Raw genomic sequence first — 8,576 nt, 5'->3', positions numbered from 1 at the left:
TGAAGTACACGTGTCACTATACAATTTGTCCAAAATTTATAATAAAAAAATGAAAAAAAAAGCCAGTCAGCCACCCCTCCACCAGCCCCAGCCACCCCTAAGCCACACCACTTCAGCCACCACCATCCCCACCTGACCGTAACCCACCACCATCCCCACCTGAACGCAACCCACCAAACCGAAACGCCACTCCCAACCGACGCCGGCCGGAACCCTAGCCTAACCAACCCCAAAATTCCTTCAAAACCCACCAACCCAATGCCTATTCAAAACCCCACAAACCCAGATCCCAAGAAACGGCAGACGAAAAGAGGGGTCGGAATCAGGTCGGGGGACAAGTAAGGGGTCGGAATCGAGACCGAAAATGGTTTTCGAGGGTGGAGAAAGGTTGTTCTGCATTTTCGTGGGGGAGAAAAAGGGGTTGGTGTTTCGGCAATTCGTGGAAGAGGGTAGGGGATGCACCGTGCTGGGGGAGGGGGGTAGGGGCAAGGAAGTTCGACGCACCTGGAATTCGGGAAAGGGGAAGGTCGATGCGGCCAGAGGGGGCAGTAGATGTTAGAAAAGCCGAAATTGGGGGATGGGGGTGGTTGCGAGGCCGGAATATGGCGATAGGGGTGGTCGGATTCGCGGGACAGCCGGATTCTTGAGACAAGGGAGGTCGGCGCGTCGAGGTTAGTGGTTGGGGAGGTTGGCGCGTCGGGATTGGTGGCTGGGAAGGTCGGCGCGTCAATAACGGTGGCAGGGGAGGTGGTTTGGCTGGTGGGTGGTTTTAATATTAATTAATTGTTTTTTCTTTTACTTCTTTTTTTTGTAATTTTTTTAATTTTATTATTTGGATTAATCGGGTGCCTACACGTGTCAAGTAACTTGCCAAAGCAAGTTAAGTGACCGGTTGGGACCATTAAAAAAGATCGGAGGTAAAGGTGGGATTCTTTTCAGCGGACGACCCAAAGGTGGGATTATTCCGGGCAATTTTTCCATTGATAAAAGGCCTAGGGTCACAGGTTCACCAATAATTAATATTCCAGGATAAAACATAACGATCAATAATCAACATTGCACATATAACATGATTAACAGGCTCTCGCAATTTATTAATCAACATTGATCTAACAGGCTCTCGCAATTTACTAGATCTAAGTTCCTATTGAAAACATCCTTTCATACCAAATTAACATATGCTTGATTCATCAATTCAATATTGTTATACTTTTACAATCAAATCACATCTGCTCGATTCATAATCCAATTGTAAAGAATTAAAGCAGTCTAATAAGAAATTATCATGCAATATCAATAATCAACAATAACAAATTATCCCTTCATATTAATTATAGATCCCTAAGAACCCAAGAATTAAACTACTCACACATAATTCAATCAAAACTAATCAAAGCATATGAAAAATACATGATTAAGATCAAAGCAAGAAAATAAGCAATGAAGGAGAGAAGAAAGAATACCGAAAGAAGGAAAATTGAAATTGCACTAAAAGAGGAAAATTTGAGTTTAAAAATAATCACCAACTAAGAATCTCTTTAAAGTTTTGAGTATGAAAAGAGAATAATGAAAGCATAACTAAGAAAGATTAAGAAAGATTACAAGAAGAGTATTAATCCTAATTAAGCTCGGAGATTAGCCAAAACAAAAGTCCTAAACCGCTTGGAATTACACGCGGCCGATCGGATGAAGGGCCGCCCAATCGGGCCCGCCTTTTTTTCCCCTTGTTCTTGTTTTTGGGAAGCCGCCCAATCGAGCCATAGGCTGCCCAATCGGGCCCGGTTCCTCTTGTCGTGGCTTTCTTCTTTGTTTCCTTGGGCTTCAATCATCAAGAGCCCAACTCCTTCTTAGTCCATTGCTCGGACCAATTTCACGAATCAAGCCCTTAGTCACCGATACGATCGGTCTTGGGCTACGATCAACGGTCATGAATGTGTTACAAGCTCCAATATCTTGTAGTGGCCGGAAAACCATAGGAATTACCGACAAATCCGGGAAATTTCTACAAAACAATTGCCAGCTCTACAAAACACTTGAAACCACACATTAGTACTAAAAGTAGCTCCGAAGAGCTCAAATAAGCATATAAATGACCGTGGGATTGGGGATAAAATAGCATATTAAACACATATATCATCAGACAACAAGGGTATTGGGTTAAACAAGTAAGAGGCTCATTAGTGGGCCTCATGAGAATATGACAAGCCATGTAAAGGAGTAGGGCTAGTGTAGTTGGAAGTGGGCTAGGAGTTTAGGTTTCACATGGACTCTAATTATGTATGTGATATATAAATAAAGTTCATGCCTAGGGTTGAGATAAGTCACAATTAACCTAAGTATTAAATTGTGAAGCAAGCAACCAAACTCTCTCAACCCCTCTCTCACACGCCTTTCTCTCTCCCCTCATCCATACAATCGTACGGACCACCCAAGCAAGGTGGTTGCTCGTGGTGGTGGTGATGGTTCGTGGCTTTATCGTTTCCTCTCCTCTCCGTAGAAGGTTGGTTGAAGCGTTCAATCACGACTAACTCGCATTAGTGGAGGTTTAATCTATGCCCGTGGACCAAGTAGAGGAATCACGCTTGAGGTTCTTTATCTCCCATTTTTCTTGCTCAATCGCAAGTGGAATCACGCTTCAAAGGTACAATTATATGTTCTTTTTGTGTTATGCATTGATCTTGGTGTTTAGATGCTTGTGAATATGATTCATGCAATTTCGCTTAAAGTATCTAAAGTCCTACACACTCATCTTAAACAATGGGATATTGGGATATCTTGGTCTTTATCACTTAGTAGTTCATTTGATGTTCCAATATTGATCCATTTTATTCTTCTTCGCTATCTTCTCTGTTTTATTTAAGGTTAACTCACTAGAATTTCTAACCAAGACCTCAAACACAAAGTTTAAAAAAAATGAGACCCCAAACACAATATTATCAAAAAAGTGGATCCCATTTGTCATCTTAACTCTTTTTTTTTAAATATCAAACAGTAGTATTTACTTTCCAACAATATGTCCTTTTGGCACAAATTTAGGTTTTGGGTTCTTAGAGGTCTATGATAAACGGGCCTGGGCTAAACCCGTCACAACTGTTCACTTTATACGACCAATGTGGGATACACATCTCAATACACTATTCTCACTTATACACTCAACTTATGTAGGACAACACACCACCTACATGTGAGTTGTCCATAATATTGGCCCATATCACAATACAACCCAACCCAACCTAGCTCTGTTACCATGTTAGTGGACCATCTCGACCAAAAGCTTAAGCTGATAGTTGAAGCCTAGAAATATATTTTATACTCTATCACTCCCCCTCACATAAAAGACCCTTTCATTTAGGCTTGAAATGTGGATGCAACACAGGCCCACCCATACCTGATGCGAATTAATTCCACTTTGAAAGAGGGGCGGATGAGATTCAAACCCGTGACTTTTGTGTCACGCTGGCTCTAATACCATTTTTAAGGACCAACTTAACCAAAAGTTTAAACTGATGGTTAAAGCCCAGGAATATATTTTATACTCTATCAATTTAGAACTTCTTTTAGAAACTTTAGCCAAAAACATACCGTTCTTAGTCATGGCCTCATGGGACCCAACACTAGGGGTTAGGGATGGCAATCCAGTCCGAATCCGACCCTACTCCGCCCTGATCCGAGGTAAAAAAATCCGCTCCGAGTCTGAGAAAAAAGTAATCCGAGTTCGACTCCGTTAAAATAAACCGACTCTGAGTCGGAGGGGGTCGGAGTCGGATCCTACAAAAAATCCGAGAAAAAAATCCGACTTCGACAAATATCCGACTCTAATGGATTATCCGACTCCGATACATCGGGGATTTTGGTGTGGGTCATGGTGGCATTGGGTGTGGGTTGTTGATAGGTTGTCGTACACCTGTCAAAAATAAATTCCTAACAAAACCAACTAACAATGTAGTAGGGTAAGTAGGGTCGAATCCACAGAGAGATGAATATTTTTTTTGACTTTCGGCCACCTTCACTCCTCAATTCCTCTACTTCCTCACCAAAACCCTTCATTTCCTTCACTCCGGCCACCGTATCTCACCACCGTATCTCACTCCGGCCACCTTATATTGTCTCCTTGGTCGAATATCAGTTCCTTTCTTCAGATCTGGTGTTCGTAGACTTCGTACTCCCTCAATCCGCGACACGCCACCACCTTCTTTCGCCACCACCTCTCTCAGTCACTCAAAGGTAAGGATTTGTTTATTTACTCCTCTTTTCCTCTTTCATTTGTTTTTTTGAATTGGGAATTTGAATTATGTTCGAATTAGGAATTTTGAGTTATTTCTGGGAAATTAATTTATTATGTTCGAATTGTGAAATTGAGTTATTAATTTATTATGTTCAAATTGGGAATTTTGAGTTATCTCTGGGTTATTATGTTCGAATTGATTCCATTCAAATTGGTGATGTTTTGTTCAATCTTTATAGTGATGTTTTGTTCTGTTATGTTCAAATTGGTGGGTACTTATGTTATTTTTGATAGATTCATTATTTTATGAGCCTTATTTTTGTAGTATAATGATTAATTATCATATGTTTTTTTTTTCATTATGTCATATATATTATGTAACTTGTTTATTTTTTGAATGTTAGACTTGAAGAATATGAAAATTACTGATCCAATCAACCCAAACTTGGTTGAGCTTGATTGAATGCATGAAGAGTACGCTGCCAAGAAGAAGAAGCTAATGCCAGATTTGAATGAAGCTGCTGCCAATCTGCCATACTGTCATTTTATGTTTAAGACTATTGTTGTGTTTGACTGTCTGTAATTTTTATTTTGGCTGGACAAACTTAAGTGTTGTAATTCATGACATTAATTGTGGTGGTGGAAGCTTTGTCTAAAAATTTATGTTTTGTTCAGGAACAAGTACAAAAATTAGGTCTTTAAAAGGCCCAAAACTATTTGTCCAATAACAGCCCAGAATTCAAGGCCCAAAAAACAGCCCAAAGAAATTCGGTTCGGTTTGGATTCAATATCCAAAATCGAATTATTTCGGTTTGGATTGGATTGAATCCAAATTCGGTTTGGATTCGGTTTCAAAAATCCAAAATCGAAATAATTCGGTTTGGATTCAGTTTGGGGTATAATCCTAACCGAATACCGAACTTTCACCCCTAGAACTTGGTGAAACTAAACTATGTCACGAAATTGGGATAGAAAAGTAGTATAAATTAAAAATAAGAATAAAACAATTGATAGGGTTATGGTTCACCATGTTTACAGTTCTAAATCTATCAAATATCAATAATAATTCATTCAATCAATTATCTAGAGTAATTGCTAAGCCTACGGTCGGGTCTTAACGCTCTTAATTCAACATAATATGTAGTTCGGTAAGCCTCTAAAAGTAAGATCTTTCAATTCAAACTTTTATTAACAATAATTAATCAAAAAATTGCTCAGGTTGCAAGATTAACAACAAAAACACTATCAATTAGAGAAATCAATAATTAAAATATCAAGAACAACAATCAAGATTCATTATATAAGCATGGATTCCCAAATCCTAGAAATAAATTACTCAAGCATGAAATAAATAATAAAAACTAGAAATAATAAAGAAAGCATAATTAAAAGTAAAGAAATAAAATTACCTCAAAATTAAAGTAACAGATTCAAAGACAAATCCATGGAGGAATCCATGGAGTTGTCAATGAAAAACTAGGGCTAGAGAGAAAAAAAATAAAAAGAACGTAAAATTAAAAGTGTAAAAAGGCATATAAGGGAAAAATAATATCCCTTGAGTATTTATAATATCCTAAAACTAATCTAAAGAAATAAAATAAAATAAAATAAAATAAGATAAAACTACATAATTCATATTATGATTGGTCGACTAAGGCGACAAGTGGAATCGTAGTCAAGGAAGCTTGCGAAGGTCGGAAAACGAGGGCCATCACGGCTTCCAGCCACGCCCAAACCAGCGCCCGCTGGGTATCCATCGGGCCAGGCAGAAGCTCGCTCGTGGCTGGGCGTATCGAGCTTCGGGCGCTGGTCGTCCGCTGGTTCTCAGGGCAGATTTTCAGAGGCTGTAACTCGAGATCTAGGAAGTGTATAGGGGCGTGCGACCAATCGTTGGAAAGCTCTTCAAGTGTAGTTTCCAATGCACTTTGAATCGCTTCAATCGGATCGATAGAAATCAATTTATGATCAAAATAGTGAGCAAAGGTCAATTTTTTATACTTTGCAAACCTTCGTTTTTCTTCGTTTCTAACTCAAATTCATTTCCGTAAAGTGCATAATGACCCTTGTGGATGTTGTATTCATTACTCATTCATATGAATCTCAACCTAAGCTTCCACAGACACATATACTTCTTTAAGTGACCTCGATTCATCGACTTTTCATCCTTTCATTGTCCGATTCTTCCAAAACCACTCCAAAAGCATCCAAATAGTTATAAAAACTACCTGAAACATTAAAAAAACACAAACGAAGCGTAATAGAGCACAAAATGGACAACTTATGCAATCGCGACCTAAAAAGCGACAAAAGACTCAAAAGGCAACTATAAAATTAGCATAAACGCGTCTATAAACTCTATATAAATATGATTCATCAGTTGTAAAGACCCAAATAGCCCAATTTCTCAAAGTATATTGAATAACGAAAAAAACTCAAAGTCGGGTCAGATCGAAGTCGGAGCCGGATGTCGGATATTAAATTCGGAGTCGGAGCCGGAGTCTAGGAGTCGGATGTCGGAGTCGGAGTCGGATTTAGCCTCCGACTTCCTGTAGGGTCGGAGTCGAATTTAGCATAATCCGCTCCGAGTCCGACCTGTTGTCATCCCTACTAGGGGTGTTCATAAAAACCCGACCCGCTTTACCCAACCTGACTAACCGAAGACCCGATGGGTAATTAGGAATTTTTTTGCAAATTTCTCGGGTCGGGTACTCGGCCCGCTAGAATTCCAAGATCATGGGCCGACCTCCCAAGGACACGGGTACCCGTTAATACCCGAATATTTTTTTTTAATAAAAAAAGCCTCAAACAGATGGAGTACAATACCGAACTGACACTTGTGGCAAGTAAGCCCTAAGACTTAAGTCTCATGTGCAAATTAACCCCTTTACTTTTAATTATTGCAAATTAAACATATAGCTTTTGTAACATGTGCAATCAACACCTATATGACATTTTCCGGCCACATCTAACCTAGATTTTTAATTCAACCGGAATATATACAATTATGTCTTTTCAACTTTATCTGAATATACAACTATATATTTATCATTATACAATACAACTATTATACATTTGAGAAGTAAATACTAATTGAAGGTACTGAAGTTTGCTAAAAGTTGCGCCTAAGGTACTACCGTTTAAGAAGTTGCACAAAAGGTACTGAACCTGTTATAGGAGGTAAAGAATCCGGTACTAACTTATTGAAACCGGTTAAAACAATTTTTTGGTTTTAAAATAAAGGAAAATAAAAAAACGAGTGACGTGTACTTTTGGAAACGCTTCCCTCATCATTTCTTTTTACAGAAAAGAAAAAAACAGAGCTCCCTTTCACTAAAAAAAACTCTTCCTTCCCCTTGAAGCTCAACGCCATTAATGTGGAAATTTGGTTCAGAAACATCATCCAAGAAAGCGAAATTACGGCAGCTAGATGCAATCATCTGAAGGTATATTCTATTTTTTTTCTTCATCTGATTTATTTCGACATTAATGGTGGTTTTTGTACAGAATTGTGGGTTTATTTTTTTTTTTTGGTTCAATTTTACTTTTTATGGTTTTGCATGTTGTTTGTTGTCATCATCTGGTAATTTACTTGTGAATTTTTGTGGCTTTGTCGATTTATCAAAATGGGTTTTTTTTTTTGTTGAATTTCTGGAAATGTTCTAGGGTTTTGTTGTCAATGATTTTAAAAAATCAGTAATTTAAAATAATCAGTAATTTTAAAAAATTAGTGATTTACAAAAATCACTAATTTTTGTAGTTTTGTCTGATTTATTAAAATGGGTTTTTTTGGGTTGAATTTATGGAAATGTTCTAGGGTTTTGTTGTCAGTGATTTCTAGAAATTTTCTAGAGTTTTCTTGTCAGTGATTTTAAAAAATCAGTAATTTAAATCAGTAAATACTGATTCTTTTAAAAATCAGTTTTTTATCGTGTAATTTTGTAAATTGCTTCTTCTGATTTTTTTATTTTATTTTTTTTAATCTGCAAGGTATGTGAGTAGAAGAAGATGGCTATGGAGAGCAATATAAATGGAAGTCAGTTTTTTTTTAGTTGTAATGGCTATATTTTATCCGCTGAAAACATTAAACAATTGCAAACATTAGTACCTTCTGACTTAATGTCATAATTTTTAATTTTTTTTTAATTTTTTTAAAATTTTGTTAACCTATTGTAGAAGGTAATTTTTTGGTTGAGTACTCTACCTGCAACTTCTAAAACGTTAGTACCTTATCTACAACTTTTGACAAACGTTAGTACCTCCAATTTGTATTTACTCTACATTTGAGCTACGAAGAATTTGTATATGTAGTACATACATGTAAAACTTCATTACAAACAGAACATCATTGAAT

At 37.5% G+C, this 8,576-nt stretch overlaps 1 long non-coding RNA gene across 1 annotated transcript; it reads left to right on the top strand.

Annotated features, from left to right (window-relative positions):
• The first annotated feature begins 4,005 nt into the window (after nucleotides 1-4,005).
• LOC145560026 (uncharacterized) lies at nucleotides 4,006-4,870 on the top strand. Its single transcript, XR_014093073.1, has 2 exons — nucleotides 4,006-4,224; nucleotides 4,630-4,870. It is a non-coding gene; the product is annotated as an uncharacterized LOC145560026 (long non-coding RNA).
• The last annotated feature ends 3,706 nt before the right edge of the window (nucleotides 4,871-8,576 follow it).

The sequence above is a fragment of the Chenopodium album genome, chromosome 9, assembly GCF_948465745.1.
Source record: "Chenopodium album chromosome 9, dcCheAlbu1.1, whole genome shotgun sequence".
Taxonomy (NCBI): domain Eukaryota; kingdom Viridiplantae; phylum Streptophyta; class Magnoliopsida; order Caryophyllales; family Amaranthaceae; genus Chenopodium; species Chenopodium album.
This window is presented reverse-complemented; position numbering and strand designations above follow the sequence as displayed.